The sequence below is a fragment of the Eublepharis macularius genome, chromosome 12 (genome assembly GCF_028583425.1).
Source record: "Eublepharis macularius isolate TG4126 chromosome 12, MPM_Emac_v1.0, whole genome shotgun sequence".
In the NCBI taxonomy this organism is placed as follows: Eukaryota; Metazoa; Chordata; class Lepidosauria; order Squamata; family Eublepharidae; genus Eublepharis; species Eublepharis macularius.
In genome coordinates, this window is record NC_072801.1 from 1,615,783 (window position 1) to 1,640,462 (window position 24,680).

At 51.3% G+C, this 24,680-nt stretch overlaps 1 protein-coding gene across 1 annotated transcript in view; it reads right to left on the reverse strand.

The window, feature by feature from the left end:
* Window positions 1-24,680, reverse strand: part of PRKCB (protein kinase C beta) — a 168,626-nt gene that overhangs the window by 117,246 nt on the left and 26,700 nt on the right. The gene's annotated exons all lie outside the window — the stretch shown is intronic.

Below are 24,680 nucleotides of genomic sequence, written 5' to 3' on the forward strand. Positions count from 1 at the left end.
GCTCTTTCACCTTGGATGGGTTCCTTCAAAAGCAATAAAGCCTCACACACACACAAAGTCCACCATTGAGAGAGTCACTGTTCTGAGAAGCATTTCTAAACGGGGTGGGGGGGAGGCAAGCTGAAAAAGACTCGCGCGCACGCACACACTTTCGGCAGCTTCCTCAGTGAGCCGCAGTTCTGGGGCATCTCAACAGCAGAATAATCCAAATGCACTTGGAGCAGAGCCAGGCAGGATTCCCCCCTGTTATGGGGCATTGACGGGACAGCAGCCAAGCCACACAGGAAGAGCGCTACAGAGCATCCAAGAGCTTGGTGACACCCCCTGTGTATGCCAGCCGCTGATGCCGTGTTCTGCAGCACTCTGAACTGATTTGGCTGCAGTCAAACACAGCTCTGCCGTTTGCCAGTCCCAAGCAGAAATATGCCCAGCCCTGAAATCCCAGGCCAAAATGCCCTGAACACTCCCGATCCCCAGCTGAGGGTCTCCTCCTGCTTCCCAGCTGAGAACTGAACAACTCTTCCAAGCACCATTGTCCGAGGTGACTTTGCTGTGGTTCCTTGATGCCAAGAGCAGGAGAAATGTTGGTTCGAAAGCAGCCAGCACAACCTCCAGGGCAGCCACTGCAAATTCAGTTGCCATTAAAACATTTTCTGGAGAGGCATCTTTATAATGCAGCTGCCCTAAAGCTGGGCTAGTTAGCAGCGATACGACAAGCGCCAGCAGCAGCATAGACTCCCCCCCCGGGGGGGGGCTGGGGCTGGGGCTGGGGCTGGGGCTGGGGCTGGGGCTGGGCCAGAGTCATTGCTATACCAGGTCCTTAAAAGAACCGGGGCCCAGAGACATCATAGGGAACAGCCACAGGGAGGGGCTTCCATTGCCATCATGGGGGATTTAGGGGGACATGGACGTCCACGGGGCCCCCTAACAATGCCCCAGTGTGGGTGTGGTGCCCTCAAGTCATAGCTGACTTATGGCGACCCCTTGGCGGGGTTTTCATGGCAAGAGACTCACAGAGGTGGTTTGCCATGGCCTGCCTCTGCAAACCTGGTCTTTGCTGGGAAGTCTCCCATCCCATTACTAACCAAGGCCTTAGCTTAGCTTCTGAGATCTGATGAGATCAGGCTCGCCTGGGCTATCCAGGTGAGGGCAACAATGCCCCTGGGCTGGGCCAAACCTAGGAAAAGGTGGGAGTTGGCCAGTGGTTATGATGCTATCTCAGCAATCTCCTGCTGTGTCCTGTTTTTGAAATTCACTTTTAGGATAGTCACTTTAAGATCTACAAATATACACACCATGTGTATAGGACAAACTAACGGTCACAAATTGACACTAAGAAAGGCAACACAGAAAAGCCTGTAGGGGAACATTTTTTTCCCTAGACATTCATTTACAGGAGTTGATTCTGCCTTATTCATAAGGGCGACTTAGTACTGAAATTTACTAAATTGTGGCATCACAGATGCCTTCATTTGGTAAATGTGAGGTTGAAGTCTGAACCAGGGCAGAATACAAAACAGTTGCTATGCACTCGATTTCTGAGCAATGTGCAGAGTTCAGAGTAGTAGCAATCTCCTTCTTTTCATTTCAAACTCATATCCTTTAACTGAGTACAAGCACATTTTGAGGCAGTTCAGAACAGTGCTAGTCACGACCCCAAAGAAAACTCACAGTTATACTATCTAGGGTTGTATACACCTTACTTTCTTAGTACACTGCTTAGAAACTCCACCTTAAAAACACAGACATTCAGAACACATTACTAACACAATCACATGCTGTTGTTGTTGTTGTTAATTACATTTCTAACCCACCCTTCCCACAAGCAGGCTCAGGGTGAGGTACAGCAGTTATAAAAATATAATACAAATATTAAAAACAATTCATAAAACAACAGTTCATCATAAAATCAACAACAGATACTAACTGTCCCAAGATGGGGTCAATTCCAGATTCCTGCCCATCAGCATACAGGGGGAGGGAAGCGGACAGATAATGTACTGCAACCCATACGTGGGTCAGCAATGAATGGGCACTACATAGCCCCGTGCTGTACCCATATGTTGGGCAGCCGGCCAGTGGACCCTGTGTAACCCCACCCTTAGTGGGAGGCTGGTGGGAGGCTCAGCGAGGGTCTCATGCTGGCCTCAACCACACGCCTGGTGGAACGTCTCCGTCTTACAGGCCAGCCGAAATGATAGAAGATCCTGACGGGCCTGGGTGTCCTCAGACAGAGAGTTCCACCAGGTTGGGGCCAGGACCGAAAAGGCCCTGGCCCTGGTTGAGGCCAACCGAGCCTCCCTGGGGCCAGGGACCACTAACAAGATGTTTTCCAGCTGATCGGAGCATTCTCTGGGGCACATACGAGGAGAGGCGGTCCCTCGGGTATGCTGTTCCCAGTCCGTTTAGGGCTTTATAGGTCAAAACCAGCACCTTCAACCGAATCCGGAATTCCACGGGGAGCCAGTGGAGCTGCTGCAGAATTGGTGTAATGTGTGTCCTATAAGGAACACCCATCAAAACACATGCAGCAGCATTCTGGATCCGCTGTAGTCTCCGGCTTGTACCCAAGGGCAGCCCTACGTACAACGAGTTACAGTAATCCAACCTGGAGGTGACCATTGCGTGGATCACTGTCGTTAGGTCCTGGGCTGAAAGACAGGGGGCTAGCCGCCTGGCCTGCCAAAGATGGACATAATTACGTGCACATTCCTTGCCAATGTTCTCTCCGAGCTGCACACAGGGGCAAAGGAAATTTTTTAAAGGCCTCTGATCTGCATCCCCGCTCCCAAATCTTATTCATGGGCTTTCTCCTTGCTTCAGAGAGACAGCACTCAGGCTGCCATGTTAGGAACTCTCCTTTTCTGCAATAGATACCACCTCTCCATTTAAAAACTGAATGGAAATTGAAAGAGGACCTTAGAAGTGGCTGAAGCAGCCGCCCCCCACACTATCATGAGAAAACTAACTGTTCTCCCACATCCAGCCCTCTCCCAAAAAACAGCAAGTAAGCAAAGCTCTTTCAACAAGGAAAAATAGGGCCTACCCTTTCCCAGTGCTCCATTTCCAAAATACAATGTAATGACAACTTAACTGAAAAGTAAAATAAAATAGAGACTCTCTTTTTTCTCTATTAAAAGGAACATAAACTGGTCCTTAACAGAGCAGCATTGATTGCAGAGAAAATGTGATGATGGGTGGTTGGAGCATGCTGGCTGGTGTGAGTGTGAAAGAGAAAGAGAAAATAACAAACTTAAACTTGCCTTAAGTTTTGAAAAGAAGTAAGAGTTCTTTATTATAGGAACTCCATAATTTGATAGGAAAGTGGAGAGATAGATCTATTCCTGAGGAGGAAGTCCTGAGATTAGCAATCTACACATCAAATGATAGTTCAGGGCAGTAAAGGAGTAAATGGTAAACAGATGCCTTGACCCATGCCTATCTTTCTAACTCTCAGTTTTCCCCCCCTCTGAAACCTGAGGAGAGGGACAGTGTTAGAAGTGGAGTCTTCTAAATTCCCCAAAAATACATTGGAGCCAAGCAATTATGTTGCGATTATGTCCAACAGAGGCCTTGCAATTTGACTGTTGCTACATTGAAAGTGGGCGGAGCCAGCCAGGGTTAAGGACTAAGCTACTTAGTGTGGGACATAGCCATAGATATTTTAAGGCAGTGTATAAATACTTTTTTATATAAAATTTATTTTTATAAATATAAGCAGAACAGTAAAACGAAAATAAAAACAATAGCACAATTATAATTATATCAAAAGAAAAAAAAGAAAGTAAACATATAATATAATATAATAAACAATATAAATAACTCAGGTTTTTTATATCCAGTACGTATCAATCCTTGACTGTGTTTGGAGTCTGTCAGAAAAGAAAATATAGTCTCCATTATTCAGATTTTTGATCCTCCAAGCATTTTCTAATTGTAACATTTCCATATAATTAAACACATTTGGAGGGAGTTTGCCTACTTTGTTTTTTCTTCACCTATCTTTTTTAAAAATCCATTGCCACATCCATGTCTCCGAAGATCATTATCTTCTTGAAAATTGAAAATGGATTGGAAAACATTTTCATAAAATGTTTTCTCTTGCATTGTTTGGCACATATATTGTTGCTCGTGTGTAAATCTTGCCTTCCAGGAGCCTGATTTTCAAAATCATATATCTTCCGTCAGAGTCTCTTAATTCTTCTGTAACATTTATTTGTAAGTTGTTTATATAAACCACAATTCCTTTCTTAAATTATAAATTCTTAATAGACATAAATACGTATGAGCAAAAAACAGGAACAAAGCCCCAAAGAATCGTGGAAATTGTAATATGATACAATCCTGTGCTTCATCTGCCATTGTCCCTCATGTGAGTTTGTCACTGGTTGCCCCCCAGCCAAATCCGAGGGGGCTTGAGCCCCTCGGCTCCTCCGTAGTTTACACCTATGAGTGCCAGGGCAACGGTAACACCTGCATCAATCATAGGTGTACGCTGCCAAGCCATACCAGAGATCACAACACTAGGAAAGCCCCCAGATGGAACAGGGCAGGCTCCCAGGAGGGCTGCGCATAGCCACGAGAGCTTGTCTGTGGTACTTCGACCGACAGGGCTTGCAAACCACAGCTGCTAGGATCGCCGCTCACCCTGCTGGCCATTCACAATTTACTGTGCGAGTCTCAAGTCCCCAGAGGCAGACTGAGGTCAAGGGCTCCAGCCATGGGAAACCCAAGCTGTGGCTCTCCATGTCCTCTGGCACTGGACATCCAGACTCTATCATGAACAACAAGCTCACCTCAGACGTCCCTTCGTGCTGTGGGTGACTGACAGCTGTGGCCTTGTGGTTCCTGCACATGGAAAGAGCCGCAGGCTGGCATGGCTCTTCCCCCCCGCCCGGGCGGAGCGAGAGAGGAATTAACGGGGAGGGCGGGCGGGGGCTTCCCCTGCCAAACAACACCCACTCCTTCTCTTTGCCTGCCTGAGGTACAATGGTCCTGCTCCCCTGGCACTTCCTTCTCTGGAGGAAACCGGGCAGCACGGAATCAGACAAGCCTCCTCCACCCCACCGTGTCAGTTCCACCGCAGAGGAACGGGAGGGGAGAGATGGAGGGGGCAACGGAAAGGACCCCCCCCCAAGTCCTCCAGCCCAGAACTGCACTGGTCAACCCCACCCAGGATCAGATTAGGACATGGTGAGGTCTGAAATGGACATCACTTGAAGATAAAAAAACAATACTTTATGATTCTCTCTGAAGGTACACAAAAACAGAAAGATGGGAACTCTCTCTGGGCTGCTCCTGCTGTTCCAAGCCTGGGCAGGCAGGAGCCGTGGCTTAGGCTGGAGGGGAGGGCAGATTTCCCCTTTTCCTTAGGCAGAAGCCCCGATCACATGGAGTGAGCTGCAGCTTTCCTAGTTTATCCCTAAATCCAGCACTGCCCCCACCCTTTATCATGCTCGAGGCCAACTAGCTGCTTGGGCTGTTTCCAGTGGAAGCACAAAGAGCTTCTTTGCCTTTCCTGAGCCTGGGTCTATCCAGGGATACCCAAAGCAGCTTTATTGGGAACCAGAAGCACCCTCTGTAGATGATGGTTGCCCCACAGGGGAACCTCAACCCAACCCCCAACCTCAAACAGCCCCCTCCCCACATTTACCTCATAGGGTGTACATGTTGTCTGAATGGGGCTTGTGTTTCCCCAATACAGGAACAAGAAGCTCTAGCCCTGCCCCAGGCTTGCTGGCCCAGCCACCATAATGCACACCCGGGAAGCCTCTATATCCGACACCTATAACACCCTATTCTTGGCGCTGCCTTTGTCCAGAGACGACATCTGGTTCACAAAGCAGCCGCCAGGCCTGCCAAACAGACCACACGACTCCAGTTGTCAAGAGAATTATACTAGCTCTGGGCGAGTTTGGGGGCCAGTCCATAGTCTTATTTCTATCCTTTAAAGCCCCCAGCGGTCTGAGCCCTGGATTTCTCAAGGGGCAGGTCCTTTTCTTGGTGGGGGGGGGGCTATGACAGCTGCCCCCACCTCCTGAGCAGTCCTGAATGGTGTGACCAGGCAGTGGGCCTTCGTCACTGTGGGACTTGGCTCTGTGGGACGCCTTGGCCAAGGCCGTTTTCCTGGCCGCCGCCCTGCCTGGATCCGGATGGGGACAGACGCAGGCCCGGCCACAGTTGCGGGTGCCGGCTGCAGGCCTGCTTCGCGTTGCTTTGCTTTGCCAGTTGTCTGGACTTTGCACTTTGAACCCCAAACCACTTTCTCACTGGGGAGGGAGGTCTAAATGACATTACAGGAGCGACTGTTGCTTTTTGAATCACTTCCTGTTGCCAGATGGCAGCTGTGAGGGCTTCAGCTTCGCCTGCAAAACAGCAACGGCCCAGAGAGCAGCAGGTGTTTCCTTGGGCCCCTCCAGGCACCACTGCAAGTGCATGCTCAGCAGGCATGGCGCGGCGGGTCTTCTTGGTGGGCAAAACTGCCCGCTGCATCAGTCACACAAGAGAAGCAGCCAGGAGCACAGGCCAGGTGCAGAGGGGCTTGCACCCCTGCTTGGTCCAGCAGCCTTCCTTTGTTGTGGGTGCTATGACAGGTCCACTTCACTCCCTGCCCCCCCCCATGACCCAGCAAGTTGACCTGGGGCAGCCTTGAGCTTACACAGTGTCACAGCCTATGCCAAGATTTAGGGGGGAAACCCCTCAACTTTCTCTGCTGACAGCCACACCCCACCTTTCATCAATGCAGACACACAAAGGAGAGATGAAGAGAGATTCAGTACCGCCCGTTGACAGTTCCACTCGCCCATCAGCAAGCATCTTTGTTCAGACTTGCCAACATTTTTACACCAAGCAAGGATCACTCCTGGGCAAATTAATCCCCCTGTGGCACACAATTCCTGCAAGGCCCACAAGAAGCCACACAAGGGACAAGGAAGGAAGCCAGCCAGCCCTGGGCCTCTGCCAGCTGCTGGATCAACAGCTAGACTTGGGGAGCTCTGGGCTCAAGGCCGCTCTGCCCTGGGCATTCTGGGGAGCCTTGGGCTACTGGTCAATCCAGCCCAGGTTTCCACACATATAATGGAAAGAAGAGGGGTGCCCCTGACGTAGCTGCTGCAAAACACACACAGCCACTTTGCAAATTAAGTGTATTGCAGAGCCGTAATTATCAACCAGTATTGTGGAGCTTTTGGGGGTTCCCGCTTGGCTGCCGCTCCATCCTTTTAGGGCTTCATAATTTCCCACAGCAGGCTTTAGCCGATTACGCTGAAGGCCCTCTAGTCCCCCCCCCTCCCTGCATGCAAATGCTTCTCCAAAGGGTTCTAACTTTTTCTGAGTATGGGGGTGGGGAGGACAGGGGGGGGAGAGTTTAAATGAAACATAAAATTCCATTGCTGTGGTGGAGAAAAGGAAGCGTGTTCGGTTCCTCTTGGGTCTAGAAATGCTGTTATTTTCTACTGCTGGTGTAAAATCACACTTTTGCTATTACAGCTCAGTGTACAAAAGAGGTTTGAGAATATATATTGCCAGGCCTGCTCCCTCCACCCAAAACAGGGCAAGATGAGAGTGGATATTGAAGAGGATGTGCAGATAAGCAGAGCACACATACTGGTTAGAGAGATGGCTATGCTTTTGAATGCGGAATATGATGCGCTGTTGAACCCCTCCTGCACCACAACCATTTGGATCTGCATCGTGAAAAAAGTACAGCATTGAAGTTCCAAATGTGGAAGAAGAGGTTTTGGCATATCCCTTCCCAGGGATTTTTTTGTGGGAAAAGAGGTGGTGGAACTCAGTGGGTTGCCCTCGGAGAAAATGGTCACATGGCCGGTGGCCCCGCCCCCTGATCTCCAGACAGAGGGGAGTTGAGATTGCCCTCCGTCTCAACTCCCCTCTGTCTAGAGATCAGGGGGCGGGGCCACCAGCCATGTGACCATTTTCAAAAGGTTCCGGAACTCCATTCCACTGCATTCCTGCTGGAAAAAAGCCCTGTCCCTTCCTCTTTTAGAGCTCCTCCTGATACCGAAGGCGAGATGTTCATTACAGAGTAGCACATTTATTTCCCCTCCTAACACCATCCAGGATCCCAGCCAGTTCCACTTGCATCCTACATATGTCTACGGCCACAATGCTCTTGGCTATGCCCAGGGAGCAGCAATGAGGCTGCAGATTCCTCTTGGCCTCAGGCACATGGTCGGATTTCCTGACATGTGTGGCCACTGCCCACTTGCGTTGCGGGAGTTTTCTGGCTCATCACCTCCCTCCCCTCCCCCCCACCCCCACCCCTGCACAAGGTACAAACCAGTCACCCTCCTTTCAGAGTTGAAAGAAATATCATGCCATGAAACAGGTGACGTCTACCTCAGCTCATTTCAAGGTTCTAGCCAGAGAGCACCAGTTCTGTCCAATATTTTGAGTGGTTGAGTGGGGTGGGGTGTGTGGAGGAAAGAGGTACACATTGAGATGCCATAAATCAGTGGTTCTCAACCTGGGGCCTTATGGCCCCCCAGGGGGGCCCAGGATATTCCAAGGGGGCCACAGGTAAAAATTGCTTAAATGGGGGGCCACGACACGAGACTAGGGGGCCACAGAGGGAACTGAGAAGTAAAGAAAACAGAGAAGTGACCGAGAAAAGCAAACAGAAAAGACAGTGGCCGTTTCCAGACGGCTTACCTGCCCCTGGAACGTCGCGCCATGTTGCGGGGAAAACGCGACATCGCGCAAAACTCGTGTGAGAAAACACGATATTTCGCGTTTTCCCCGCAACATGGCGCGACGTTCCGGGGGCAGGTAAGCCGTCTGGAAACGGCTAGTGTGCGGGGTGCTGTTTCTTCATGAAAGTGTAACCCTGAGTCCACTAGGGGGAGCTAAAGAGCAGGGGTATTCTATATAAGGAAGAAAAAGTGCAATTTATTGGCATATAAAATAGCTACCTTTATAGCGGTAGGACAGGGGGGCCACAGGAAGGAAACAAGGTCAAAAGGGGGCCACGGTCAGAAAAAGGTTGAGAAACATTGCCATAGATCATCACATTTTCATTGTCACGTCATCTCTCACACCCCAAATGCCAACACATTCAGAATTTCAACACCCACCAGCAAATGGTGATGATGTCAGAAAAAATGTCTAAATCAGACAGGTGGGATAGAAGCCTCAAAATTACACCCAAGTGGTTGGCAAGGAGGCGGGCACTGCAAGGGGGGAGGGACAGATGAGCCCCACGGCAAGGCTCAAAAGCCCTGCCCTTAGCCAGAGTCCAGGGCAGCCCTCAGGTAGTTTCCCCAGCATTCCACGGGCAACTTTGCCAGAAGAGCTCCTTCCCAAATGGCACCTGGTCCAGCATATGGCAATGCCTGCCTGAAAACATTCCGAGGGCTGCGTCCAAAAGAGAGCACAGCAGAACTCCAGTGTCCTTCAGGCTTAAGGAGCGGTTCTTTGGGCCTCGCCTAAACGTAGAGCTATTTCAAGCCACAGAAATGGAGTCCATCAGAATCTTAACAAGAATATGCCAACACATATGGAAAACAAAACCATAGCCCACCGACTGGAAACGCTCAGTCTACATTCCAATCGCCAAAAAAGGGGATGCCAAGGAGTGCAGCAACTGTCGGACAATCGCATTAATTTCCCATGCAAGCAAAGTGATGCTCAAAATTATACAGCAAAGACTCCTACCATATATGGAACGAGAAATGCCAGATGTTCAAGCTGGATTCAGAAAAGGAAGAGGAACCAGAGATCACATTGCAAATTTACGATGGCTAATGGAACATACCAGGGAATTTCAGAAGAAAATCAGCCTGTGTTTTATAGATTACAGCAAAGCTTTTGGCTGTGTGGATCATGAAAAGCTATGAAGAGTCTTAAAAGAAATGGGGGTGCCACAACATCTGATTGTTTTGATGCGCAATCTGTACTCTGGACAAGAGGCTACTGTCAGGACAGAATATGGGGAAACAGAATGGTTTCCAATTGGCAAGGGTGTCAGACAAGGATGCATATTATCTCCCTACCTGTTCAACCTCTATGCAGAGTATATCATAAGGAAAGCTGGATTAGATCTAGAAGAAGGTGGAGTGAAAATTGTGGGAGGAACATTAACAATTTGAGATATGCAGATTACTAGCAGAAAATAGTGAAGACTTGAAACGACTACTGATGAAGATTAAAGGAGAAAGCACCAAAACAGGATTACAACTGAACATCAAGAGGACAAAAGTCTTGAGGAATTACTCAATTTTAAAGGTGACAATGAGGAATTTGAAGTTGCTCAAGATTTTCTATTCCTTGGCTCAATCATCAGCCAACAGGGAGACTGCAACGGGGAAATCAGAAGAAGATTGAGACTTGGAAGAGCAGCTGTGAGGGAGCTAGAGAAGATGCTTAAAGATAAAGATGTCTCTCTGGGAACCAAGATCAAGATAATCCAAGCTATGGCATTCCCCATTACGATGTATGGATGTGAAAGTTGGATGGTGAAGAAAGCTGACAGGAAAAAAATTGATTCCTTTGAAATGTGGTGCTGGAGGAGAGTTTTGCGGATACCAGGGACAGCCAAAAAGACAAATCAGTGGGTACTAGATCAAATCAACCCTGAATTCTCCCTAGAAGCTAAAATGACAAGACTGAGGCTGTATTGTCGAAGACTGAGGCTCTCGTACTTTGGCCACATCATGAGAAGACAAGATTCTCTGGAAAAGTCAATAATGCTATGAAAAGTGGAAGGCAGCAGAAAAAGAGGAAGGCCTAAAACAAGATGTCTTGACTCAATAAAAGAAGCCACATCCTCCAGTTTGCAGGATCTGAGCAAGTCAGTTAATGATAAGATGTTTTGGAGGTCTTTCATTCATAGGGACGCCAGAGGTCGGAGGCGACTTGACAGCACATAACACACACACACACACACACACACACACACAGGTATAAACTGATGAACAGCCACACCGGCCATCGCATCCCCCTGGAGCAATCCCAGGAGCAAGGAAAGCACAAGTCTAATTTAGTTTCCAACATCAACCAAGCTGGCCCCTCACTGGCACTGACGAAGGACTGGTGGGCAGGCTGGGCCTTCTGCACCTGCAGGCCACTCCCTGATCCTCAACCCCGGTTTCTCGGAGGAGCTGCACGGAAGGCAGAAGGCCCCCAAATGCTGCATCTCTCCCATGCAGACAAGACACTATTGCTGCCAAAATTCATCCTTCCATGTGCCCACCAAAGCCACAGGAACTTTGCCCCTCTCCTCTGCAACTGGACTCCCCTGAAATTGGGGCTGACTGCTGCACTGTTTCTTCAGAAGCCCCACAAGGGAGTCCGTTTGATCTCAATGCCTAGGCAGCATTGAAGCATTTTGCAAACTCTGGTTTTCCGTCACAGGCATGTCAAGAAAGAGTTTAAAGAAACAGAAAGCAAACTCTACAGAGCCTGGAATTTTATTATCTGCATGCAAAGCACATAATGCTCATACTTAAACCAGTTGCAGCTGGGGATTTGTGAGACATACAGAGCCATTCCACGTGCCAGTTCTCTATTGTGGCAAGTATGAGTTGTGTGTTCCATTTGGTGGGGTTATTTAACTTGGGTACAATTTCACAGACTGGCAACTTTGATGCTGTTGTTTAGCACTGGAACTGGCACACAGGACATGTCACTCAGAGCAGTGGCATTTGTGGAACTGGCCAGTGACCAGAACATCAACTTCGTCACCCAGCTCAAGCCATAGGAGCCCCATAGGGCCAAGCTACAAGTGACGAATGACACTTGAACGGCAAGTGGATCGAGTGGAGGGCAAGTGAACGGGGAGGGATACACTTGCCGTTCAAGTGTCATTCATCACTTGTAGCTTGGCCCATAGACCCAACCTTGGCTTTGGAAGCAGGTCACAAGCTCTGGAAAGTTCAGCACCCCGCAGAAGAGAAAAGCATTCTCTTCCTGCTGCGCCAGCCATGTCTACAGCATCAGTATACAGTCTTGCTCCTGGCCCCAAGGAGCCTCCAGCCTCATGCTGGGTGGTGGGGACTGAACAGGGCAGGGGGAGGAGAGAGGGTGCCAGATCAGAGGGGCTTTGGGCAGATGTTGCCGTGGCATGGCTTCATTGTCTCTGCAAGCAGGACTTTGAACTTGAGAGGGCCCAGAGGGGCACAGCCCAGCAGCCTGCTTTGTGGAGCCCCGGAATCTACAGCCAGGCTGCCCCTGGGTGCTCAGCCCAGTGCTGATGGTGCTGGCCTGGAACTGGGGGCAGGGGCAGCGGTGGGATTCAAGCATGTGGGCTAAGGGAGAGTCATCCACATGTGTTCCTCCTCCTCCTCCTCCTCTGTGTACAGGAGCCAGCCAGCCAGCCAGCCTTGCAAATAAGGGACTAGCCCAAGGCCACGTCTGTACAAGCCACTCCACGTGGGCACGTGCGGGACATCGACAACTGCAGGGGAGGAGAATTCAATTCACCCGCCCGCCCACCCGGCAAATCCTTCCCCTTCAGGTCATATGGCAGAGGGACCAGGTGAGAAGCTCCTGAAGAGCATCCCATAACCTCCCCTCCATTTCCCTCCAAGGGCACAGCCGAGCATCCTCCGCTGCCTTGGCCCCAAACTAGTCCCAAGCGACCTCCCTAGGGGGCCAGGAGTGGTGGTGGGGCTCATTCGCAAGAATCGCAGAGAGTGTTTTTGACCTGCAGGTGCAACCCGGCGGCTTTGCCTCTTTGCCAGGTGGCCTTTTGGTCATCATCATCGATGTTTAACACGGTCAAAGACCAGACAGGTAACAACATACAACCTAATTAAAACATACGGTCAAGGTAAATCATACTATTAAAAATCTATCCGCCTTTTGGTCTATTTAAAAAGCAGAGAAAACAAGCACTGTCCAGCAGCCTGCTCAGCCCTGGGAACGGGAACCAAGCCCGCCTCGCAGGGAGCCTGCAGATGGTGCTGAGTCTGCAGCTGGGCCCAAACCCGGCTCTACTGCCCCTTGCAGAACTTGAGCCTGCCCAGTCTACTGAGAAACAAGATGCTGCTTTGAGACAAAAACTTCCTCCAGCAGGCGGTATTCTTATTTTTTAAGAAAAACCTACCACCAAACCCCACTGAGCTGCCCTGGGTTGTAAATTGTGGAGCCCCCTCCCCACCGGTATCCCTGGGTGCCAGCATCAGGCGTTGGGGCCCAAGGGCGGCTTGGTTTTGCTGGGTTCCACGGTTGTTACCTCCAGCATTCCCTGATCAGCAGCCACCACTTGAGAGGCCACAGGAGAAGCTTCCAAATTCAGACCCAAGTGCTGCACCCCCCACCCTTTGGCCAGGCACTCACAAAGCCAAATGCACTTACTTCTGCAAGGGGGGAGGCCCATGCACTCTGCTTAGGGGGCAGGGGCTGTCTGTGGATCTTGGGCAATGCTGCTGCTGCTGGCCTCGACGAAGAACACTCCAAAGTGTGTTGGCTTCTTCAGCTTGCAGTGGAAACTTTAAAGAATTCACCAGTGTTTGGGGCTGAGAAAAGCTGAAAGCGCACGAGCGACCAAAGGTGTCCTGTCTCTGTATATCCATGCCATGTTTGCTTGTTTGTTCTGTCACGGATGCCACAGTATATTGCATGTCTAATGTCTAACCTGCTGTATTCTCTCAGTAGCCACGTTCTTCTCATATTATAACTGTTATTCCTCCAGCCAGGATGGGCCCCCCTGTTATCTCACAGAACTATGCATCTCCGAGCTAGAGACGACCTTGGAGACTCCAGGCGCCTGCCTTTGTTACTTTGCCCAGATGCTGGGAATTCAGTATTGTGAACCCACTGCTTAGCCATAACTATAGTGGGTTCTCACAGAACCAGCGTACCCCTGCGCGCGAAAAGATAACCATTGCTGGAACGCGAGAAAACTCAAGCATAATATTGACCTGTTGTTTTGAATTGTCACTTCTACCAAGCTCTATGACAGAGATCAGACCTGAACTATAAAATCCTGAATAAAGCCTTTTCTATTGGAACCAATGTGTGTTCACTGGAGAGGGACTGAGGGATCTACCCGCGCCAGTAATGACTGAGTGGTTAGGTAGCCTGGCCTCTTCCCAGACCCACAAGTTCTATCCTTGTTATTATCTCCCATGTCTAAGCTGAAGACCGAGCCAAGGTGAGTTGGCAGTTGTTACCAGCCACAAAGCAGCAGCAGAAAGCCTCGTGGCACGGCTGCAGGACCTTTACACCGTTCCATCTTCCTACTCAGGTTTTGCAAAGATTATCCCCGTTAGCTTGGAGCTGAGATCTTGCAAAAATTGCACCAAACAAATCACAGCTCTGTGCTTAATCTAGCTACTTGGGAGTGCGCTGAGAATGCAGAAGGGTCTAACCATAAAGGGCTCTCCATCTAGCAAAGTCAGCATTTGGAAACCTTACCTGTGTTGACAAAAGTATAGTTTGTGGAGCCCCAATGAGGGGAAAACGGCAGGGAAGGAAGGCCATCAGCCTTCTGAGCAGGGGAAAGGGGCAGAGCAGCCAGCCCTGGCCTTCTGCTTCAGGTGTTCCAGCCCACCTGGCCTGGCTTCTCAGGCTGTTTTTGGGAGGCAGGTGGACACAGAAGAATTTTATGTTTACATGCCACAAAGCGAAGAGCATTTTTGGCCGGTTTTCCACACCCACAACTCAGACGTTCCAACACATGTTTCCGGCATGGCCCAGCTTCCCAGTGCAGCTCTGTCACTGTGAAAGTCTCCATGCACGTTTGGAAATGGAAGTTTGCTCTCTGTCCCCCTTAGGATGCAAGCCCCTCTTCCCCCAGAAAAATGGCCAGGCAATGAAATACGCTCAGCAAGGCCCAAGGCGAGCTTCCAACTCCTGTCCCAGGCTTTCCAGTTTGCAGTCTTGAACCCAGGCACCCAAACTGGGTAGCACCGAGAAGACCCTTAGCAGAGAGAGAGACCCCTGTGGCTCATTCTCAGCTGTGCTTCCGCACCTCAGCTGCCGGTCTCGCTGTGTCCGGTATTGCAGCCGGGGTCGGGTGACGCACAGGGGTTCTGCGCAGTCCCTGCACCAGACTCCATAACGCGGGCAGCTCCCAGACTGCTCTCCGTCGGCTTGCCAGACTGACAGCTTTCCCCAGGACCTGCCTGCCTCCGGCCCTCAACCGCCAGTGTACTTGCAGTGAGATCTCGCTCTTGGAAATTAAAAGAGAGCAGTAAGGCTTGGCAGGCCTGCTCGTGACCTGATTCTGTGCTTTCATTTTTCAAAAATGATCCAGCCACCTAAGGGGGTGGGGGGTGGGGGGCACAAACACATATTTCTGCTATATAGTGAAAGGGGTATTTTACCTCTGTAAGTTAACCAAGGTTTGCAATGAAGCCCAAGAAGAGGCCCGGTGGAACTGGTCATTTCCAGACAATGCCGTGGCCTGTGGTCTCTGGTGGCCAAGGGAAAGCCGTGTCTCGCAAGCAGAGACCACTGTGCAAAAAGGGAGCCCAGCCAGCATCCTCCCCCACCCCACCCCCCACCCCCCTGCTCCAGCAAACACTCGGGGGGGGGGGTTGCAGTCTAGCTCCTTGCCCAGCAGTCTCCTGAGTCCGGGTCCTTTTCATAGGCCGGGCTCCCTTACTGGCCTAGATGCGACTCCTGCCCTTCCACATCCCTGGCATCACTTTTCAACCCCCCCTTCTTTCCTGGAGCCCCCTTAACCTCCCGCAGACCAAACTGCAGCCAATGTATGGATGCAAGCAAGCCTCTGCAACCCCCCCCCCCCACTCTTGCGTCCACCCTCTACCCCTTCCTTGGAATACGGATTCTGTGCTCCTGTGAGAAGGGGTCTGTCCTTGGCCTCCGCTTCACACTCAAACACTTGGATCACACTGAAGACATAAGATGATGCGTCAACCCAATTTCATGGGAGAGCTTCCCAAGGAGGGTCTGCCAGTCCCGGATCCCCCCTGCAAGGCATGGCTTGGACCTGCAACCCAAGTGCAGGATCACAGCACAAGCCCGTCTCTATTTGGCCTGTTCCACAGTTGCCTGTTCTTTGGGTTTCGCCACAGCTGGAGCTAAAGAGGGAGAGGAAGAATGTAAAGCAGCAGGAATCCCACAGAGGCGCGAGCCCTTTCCCTATCTTTCTCTGAATACTCTTGCTATAGATTCCCTGAGCCGCAACAGCCATTCTCGGCACTTTGCCTCCTGGTGGCTGTCCTCCCAGCCCCTGTCCTCTCCTTCCCGCTCCACAGAGAGGAGAGAGAGAGGCTGAGCCAGCCTTGCCCTCCAGAGGCCACACAAGTGTCACAGAAGTGGGCAGCTTGTCTCACAGCCACGGACACACCTGGCAGAACGGGAGGAAGGATGCGGGGAGGGGAGGTTCAGCTAGAACAAGGACTGCATGGAGCCTCTGCAGCGCAAAGGAGAAACAGGGGCCGTCTGGGGGAAAGCAAGGGGGCACGAGGGGCACTCGTGGTCACGATCCAGGGTGGTTCACGAGGCCCTCCTTGGATACAGGCAGGACAGCAACAGGGGCAGCTCTTGTGGCATCTGACTGGACAGGGTTGCAGGACACCCAGCCTAGATTTGGACCGTCTTTCATTTCCTTAAAAAGCAGGTTGTGGACCTTTTTTGGAGCCAGAGGCAGGAGGCCACTTCTTGCCCCAGTTTCTTCAGGAACGTGCTTCTGCCCCATCCATGGGTCCAGTCAACGAGGGAAGCGGGGGCGGGGTCCTCCCCCCTCCCCCAACTCCCTAGTCCCCAGGAGTCAGCACAAAGTAACTGGCAGGCCATGCAATTAAAGGGAGCGATCCGCGTAAGATGCAAGTTAGCGCCCCCCCACCCCCACCCCCATTCTGAGAACCGGACTGTGATCTTGCCTCGTGTACTTCAAGCGCCAGATGACGCACTCTCAGACTCACTAGACTGGGCGGAGGCAGGGCACATGGGTTGGGAATGGGTGCAAAGGCCTGTGTGTGTGTGGGAGGGAGATGAACTGCGTGGCCCGGATCCATGTTAAGAAGGTACTGAGGGCGGAGTGGGACAAGACGCTCAATGGGCCACTTCTCTCACAGCCTGACCTACCTCACAGGGTTGCTGTGTGTGGACAGAACAGGGAAAGGCCATGGACGCTTGCAAGGGGAAAGACAGGAAAAGCACGTAACCCAGCATTTCAAGGGCCGCGCTGGAGAAGGCAGCTCCTGGGCCGAGTGGCTGGCCTGATGACCTAGGCTGGGGCCTGTGGCTCCCACGGGCACAATAAAGCCTGCCAGGGGGCCCCATCAGGTGTGGCGGGGGGGGAGCACCCCACTCAGCCTGCCAGGCTGGAAGGGCAGCAGCAGCTGCTCAGAGCCCCAGGCCCAGTCCCCCCCCCGCCCTCCAGGCAAGGAGGTCGCGGGGGGGGGGGGTCTCGGTTCCCCAGCAGCTGCAACACGTGACGCGTTCCATTTGAACTTACTTAGAGCTCTGCAATCAGGCTGGAAAGCTTGGAAAGTTTCAGCGGAGGCTGCTTCCCATAGAAGTTCTCGTTTTGGGTAGTCAACTATTTTGGTTTCTGGCACTCAAAACATTCTTTAAAAATAACACGCTGGCCGCCTTCCTCGGAGTGTGGCCGTTCCAAACGGGACCCCCTCCCTGGGCCACATGAATTCCCCCTGTTCTTCTCTGCTGCCCCCACACACCTCACCCTCTCTCACACACAAAAGGAGAGTGTGGTGGGGGCACCAGAGGCCACAGATCCTTTATTTACTCCATTGTAGCAACCCGCAAATGATTGCTCAAGGTTGCAGGAAGGAGCCCTGCCTCGGAGCCCACTTGCCACTTAGCTGACAAGCACAACCTGCTGCTTTCCGGGTGAAGGAGGGTGAGGGGACACAGGCACAAGCCATTCCCCTCGGAGCCGGCCACAGCGCCCCTGCTCTTTTGCCTTGAGGCGGGGGAGGAGGGAGTGCACAGTCTTGGCAGGCCAGCACAACAGAACAGACTGCCTTCGAAGCCAGCACGCCTTGGCACTCCGTTCCCTTTGGGGCTTTCAGGCTGCAGGGAGTCCTGTGGCCAGTTCCTCCGTGGCCTTGGCAAAGGAACAGAGCCCCCCTCCCCCGCCAAGACTGTTCACGTTTCCTCCCCAGAAGCCAGCGCAATCTGGAGAGTCCGCAGCGAGGCGTTCACCACCGTGCATCTGACACGCAGGGCTCCCTTTGCTTCAGAACTGCAGGGCAGTCAAAATTCGACCGGTCGCTGCCATTGACAAATTTTGCAGGTTTCATTTGCAGCTGCTGCTCTGCCCTGAATGGCTCTTTGCTGGTGAACTGGGCCCCATTTTGCAGTTTTGTACATTTTACATTTTAACTTGCATGATTTATTTCCTTTGATTGTTGCCTGGCCACTTTTTGGAACTGACAAAACGGAAAGGTGGGCTAAAAAATACTTCGAATAACTGCAGCTTCATGTAGCCCATCAGAAGGGACCAAGAAGACCACCGGCACATGGAAGGGCTCTTCTCCCAACAGGGAGGAACCAAAGGATGTTGGAGCCCTGAGTTCAGGTTCCTGTTCTGCCTGAAGCTGGCAAGCCAATGGCTTCTTCATGGCCTCAGAATCAGCCCAGAAGCGGTGGGCTTTGCAGAACCTAGACTTGCCATCCTCCAGGTGGAATCTGGAGGTCTCCCTGGACTACAATTGATCACCAGACTGCAGAGATCAGGTCCCCTGGAGAAAATGGATGCTTGGGGGGGGTGAATTCGATGGCATTATACGCCACTGGTCTCTCCCCTCTATAAATCCCACCATTCCCAGATTCCACACCCAAATCTCCAGGAATTTCCCAACCAGGAGTTGGCAAGAATCCTAAGCATGGAGAGAGGAAGACGTTGGCAAGGAGACCAGAACTAACTGGGCAGGGGAATCAGCACACACTTCTGTTGTTCCCTCTGCAGAAAAATTGTGGCCTTAGGCAAGACTGTATTCTCTCAGGCTCTCCTCCAACTGAAATATGGGGACCCCAACACTGGCCTACCCTGCAGGGATGTATTTGGAACATTCAAATGCTAATACTCTGCTCATCTTCTCTTTTGAAGTAGCACCCCAAAAAGAGTGCACGGTGCTCTCGCAGGGTGCAAAGGCTCTCCCTGTGCCACCTTCAAATCTCCAGCACCGGCCACCTTGGAAACAAACAGGAACTGAGCCAAAGGCCTCCTATTGGACTGTGCTCTGTGTTGTGCCCAGAAGTTGCTCCCGCCTGGCTCCTTTTCGAGCCACACCAACCCAGCGATCAAAAACATGCACTGGAGTTTGTAAGCCATCCCTGTTCTCTTTTCTCAACAAACCACCAGCCAAAGAAGTGTGAGCCCTTCAAAGAGTTCCTCTCCAATGCTATCAAAGATTATTTTAATCCATAGCATTTCTGATCCCTTTGCAGCCATGTTGATTCTTTTTCCCTTGAAGGGAGCAGACACATACAGAAATCTCACATCCGTGAGCTATGTGCAAAACAGCATCCAGTTCTGCACATCAATTTGCGGGCTGTGCGAAAGGATCCCCAGCAAAGAACTCTGTGAAGCTCAAAGCTTGCAGGTTGCTTTGTACTCAACAACTTTTTGTGCAGTTTGTTCCACCCACCTGGCAACCTTGCAAACCCGTGACCCCTCATGTGACAGCAGGGATCGCAAGAGGCCCTGGCCTGTAGGTCAGCCTAACATGGTTACCAATCTCTAGGAAGGGCCTGGAGATCTCCTAGAATTTCAACTGATCTTCAGACTACAGACTACAGAGATCCGTTCCCCTGGAGAAAATGGCTGCTTTGGAGGTTAACTCTGTGGCATTATACCCCACTGAGGTCCCTTCCCTCCCCAAACCTCACCATCTCCAGGCCCTCCAAATCTCCAGGAATTTCCCAACCTGTAGTTGGCAACCATATGAGCCCACTGTGGCTGCAAAGAGAAAATGGGTGAAAAGAAGGCTGCCTTGAGTGTCTTGCCCAGAGCCATCTGCTCTCACTGGCAACAGCTCTCAGGGAGAGGGGGGGGGAGCGAGACCCCTCCTTCCCAGCCCTGCTCCCCAGATGTCTTTCTCAACAGGAGGTGCCAAGCAGGACTCCACCACCGAGTGAAGACACCCACCCACCCCGCTCTAAAAGCATGTGTACCTCCACAGAGGAGCAGTCCCAGAACAATTCGTGCTGCGAAATGAGCTGTTGAGGAAGGGCCCAAGCTTTGCTTCTGCTCGTGGCTCCCCCCTAAAGGCCCTGCACACCACCAGAGCCTCCGGGAACCCTCACCACTCTGCAGTGCCATCCACACACGGGTGCCTGCCGCCCCATCGCCCACATGTCCTCTAAGCTGCGGCATTAAACGGTTCCATTGGCATGAGGAGGGGGGAGGGGGAGAGGAACTCCGCTCACTATTGTTCGTTTTGCAAAACCTCATCTTTACATTTCACTCCCCTGACTGCAGCTCTACCCGAGACCCTCTGCCAGTTGGCAACCCTTGCAAATTCTAATAAGGAAGAAGTGGGGGTTGCTCTCCCCGCCTTCCTCTTTAACTCCCTGCTATTTAAGAGCTCAAAAGGACCCGATTTAGCAATACGTGACACCATCAAAGTCAGGCGAGAAAGAGCACCTGTCGGGTCCCTCCACCTGGCAGACTGCCGGCCTTCGTTGCGTGGGCATGGAGGCGGCCCCATTGTGAGGCAAAGAGGGGCAGAGATGGGGGGCTCTGAAAGTTGAAAGAACAAGATACTGTGGAATATGTTATGAGTTGGGAGAAACTTAAGAATTATGTGGGGGGGAAATGGGACATGAAAGGCAAAATGTGGTCGTTGGATAACTGTTAAGAGGGGAGAATGGATCTTTGCTTTAGATTAGTTAGAGGTGAAAATATGGATAGTGTATAAGTAAGAATGATATAGTATATTTTATATTATAATTGTGAAAGTAACATTAGAGACTTATTCTAAACATGGTAGATATAGGTATGTTATGCTATATATTATAATGTAGAAATTAATATTATAGGAGATAGTGAGGTAATGTAGGTGAAGGGAATGGAAAACTGTTGGAAGTCAACTGAAAAGAGGGGGAATGGGGGGGGAGTGATATAATGTGATGGATATTGATACTGAATATTATGATTTGTGTATACTGACCCATCCAATACAAATTTTTTGGGAAAAAAAAAGAGATGGGGGGCTCTGAGTGCAGCTGACTGGGAGGTGGTGGGATCTGACCCACGAGACGGCCCTGTGGATTGCGCTGCACACCAACCACCGTGGGAAGGGACTCTGCCCGACCAGCACCACTGGCCCTCCATCCCAGTCTGGGCCACAGGAAGGGAGAAGAACGTGGGGAAAGCTGTTTCAGTGTATTTACTTCTCCGCAAGTAAAAACCATTAAAACCACCCATGAATAAAAAACAGAGTCAGAAGGCAAAATCACTGGCCGTTTCCACAAGTCTTACATTTTGCCGGCACATCACGGAAGACAAGTGTCTTCTTGCGCGATTTCGCGCGATAACAGCATCTTCCTTGCGCGATTTCGCATGTGAAGACGCTGTCTTCCGCGATGTGCTGGCAAAAGGTAAGACGTGTGGAAACGGCCACTGTTTCAACCTATCGGCGGCCCTCCTTCCACAACCGAGAGGCCCAATGGCGCCATCCTTAACAGAGTTACACCCTTCTAAGTCCATTGATTCTGACTTTGCTTAGGATGGCCCTGTTGTCTCCTACAAAGCCCCTAAAGGTTAAGAATTATTCCCCACAGGAGCAAGCCCCTTCTGTACTCCATCAGGTATTCCTGACACCATGCTGAGCCCAGCCAGGAAGCCAAACCTTACCCAGGTCCCACAGGCAAACGCCTTCACCCTCTTCAACGGCTGTATTAGGTTAATAATTTCAAACACGTGTTAACCTCATTTGGCTGGGCCCAGTCGAACCCCCCTCCTCTGCTCCCCCTTAGCTGACCTCCACAGCATCCAAGATCCAGCCTCCTTCAGTTGCCTGGACACCCAGGACAGCGGCAGAAAACATGCCCTGGGCTGCAATGGGAAGGAAGGGCCTGAGCTTTCTTAGTGCCCAAGTGCCATGCTCAGCCCAGAGCCTGTCCCAAACCTGCTCTCCCAAAATCACGGAGTTACAAAAGTACTCATTCAGGAGAACCCCAAGCACAGAGGGCCAACTGGGTGCCTCAAGAGCCGCCTCTGCTCTTGGAACCTGGATCAATGTGGACTCTCACTCGTTGCTCCAGAGTAAGGGAAAGGCATTCTGCACATCTTAAAAAAACCCCAAAACCCTCACTGTTTTGTTGTCTGAAGTCGTTTTAGCCCACTCTTTCTATATAAAATACCCGAGGCAGGCCAACACTGCATCATAAATTAATAACAAAAATTAAACTAGCATGTAACTCATTTAAAACACTGAACATAAAATCATCTCCTTTTTTAAAAAGCAGCACATTCTGAAACCATCTCATGTAATTAAAAATGCAGCATGAATGTTTTACATCAAATTGCTCTGAAAACTAGCAGAGAACTCAGAGCAAAGTATCTTCAAAAACAAAAATAAATCAGCAAGGTATCTGCAAAAACAAAAAAGAGTCTCACCAGGCACTTCAAATTTAACATTCCTATTTTTATTTGTAAATAACTCACTTAAACAAGCCTGTCTTGGACTCCCATTTTGCATGTTGGAACACGTAGTGGAGAGGAAATCCCCATGTCAAAGAGCACGATGCAGAAGGGCCCGTCTCTGGTTTCCCACTCCCTGGTCTCTGACACTGAGGGCATGTGGAGTAGATCTCTGCCCAAGATCACACCTGGCAGGCAGGCCAGGTTCAGACAGGACCTGACAGCCCTCTGGCTTTAAAGATCCCTTGGAATTCTGCCCCATGACCACCACGATCTCCAGTGTTTCAAAACTGGTAAGATGCACAGCCTGTGACTTGCACCAATCAACAGTCTTGTTACAACCTCTGAACCAATGACAGTTTCCAAACAATCTTCAAAGGCAAGCCTCATGGTATAGCAGTAGTCCAGGTGGAATGTAGCGAGAACTGGACAGCCATGGCCAAATAATGCCTGTTAGGGAAGGACTGCGGCTCTGGCACCGACTGAAAACAGCGCAAGGTGTCCTGTGGCTCAGCGGACTCCTAATCCTCCATCTGTAGGTGTGGATCTAGTGACACCCCAGCCTGCTCTGTTAGAATGAGAGTAGCCCCTCCCAGGCCGGGCTGATTCCTGAATCCGAGACCCCCTCTTTTGCCAAGCGACAGCAGCCTGGCCTCGCTTGGATGTGCTTCATTTGAAGTGTCTTCATACATTCCCAAAGGAGAAAACAGGTTCCTGCAGCACACTTTATTTTAGTCCTGAGCGCACACACACATACACACACACACCCCAGAGAACTTAGCTGGCTCTCTTTTCCAGTGACAAGGACAAAGCATCCCAGTAACTGGGGGGTGGAAGTGAGTCAGCAGGGAAACCAGCCACAACATGCAGCCCTGACCAACGGGGCGATATCTGAAAAACAAACAGGCTGCCTGCATCTCACCATGCTGAGAAAACACATCTCAGCACTTAGGCTAGAGGGAAAGCCTCCAAGTCCAGGAGCAGTTTACCGCTGCTGCCAGTCTCCAGGCTGTGGCAATTGGGCAAGACCTGCCACCGAGCAAAGCGTCAGTCCGTTCCCGCAACCAGCGCTGCGCCAGCTCTGCCCCGCATGGACATTCCAGGCCAATCAATCCTTCCGGATGTTTGAAGACAGGCAAAGCAAGGATCTCCAGGGGCCCATATGGATAAGCCTCCCCACAGACATTCGGCACAGTTAGGCAGAGGCAAGCCCCTCTGTGCTCACGGAAACACTGGCCAGGCAAGCCAGAAGAGCCACGAGTGCAAAAGGCATATTTTGGCAACTTTTACAGGCAGAAAGATTCTTGTTAGAAGAACAGGAGGGGGGCACTGCTGTAGAGACCTCACTGCCCTCCTCCTGAGGAGCACAACGTCTGTGGCAAAAGCAGGAAGAGTTCTGAGGTCTGTTATACATGGAGGTTCTCTCGCAGAGGGAGAGGGCAGGTCTAACGACAGGACAGACCCTCCACGGAGGCAGGGAGGCTGGCTTTCCAGGAATGCTCAGGGAGCAGCCGCTGGGTCATCCTCATAACCGTGCGATTCAAGCCCTGGGCCTCACCAGCCCACTCTTCCGTGCTTCAGCTGCACACCTCCTTGCTGATGACAATCGAGGCATTTGGGCGGGCCCCCCATTTTCACTGAAGAGCGATCAGCTCCACCTCCACCCAGAAATAGCAAACACCCCCTTCCTGTAGTTCTGACACCCTTTTGGATGAGGGAAGTCGGTTCCAGGGGCTGGAGACTCATCTGAGCCAACCCATGAGAGGGCCCGGGGTGGGGGGGCAGAAGCCTCCTGCCTTTTTCTTTCACTTTCTGGCAGGATGCTCCCCTGGCAGCCAGGAATAAATGGAGCCGGGCTCTGCATTGCAGGGCCTGCCTGCTTAGACCCAGCGCACGGTAACAGGGCTAGTGGGTATTCCCTGGGCCCAAAGCAAGCAGCCCCGGGAATCAGCAAGCACCGCTCATTCTTGCTTCCTGGGTAGTGGCAAGCCCCCCGGAGATCACCCACCACTGGCAGCCAAACTGGGAAAGTGTGCACTGGGCACGCTCCCAGCAGGGTGTGATGATGTCACTTCCGGAAGTGACATCATTGCACTGGCCACTGGCATGCGCCCGTGCTTTGTGGGGCCAATTT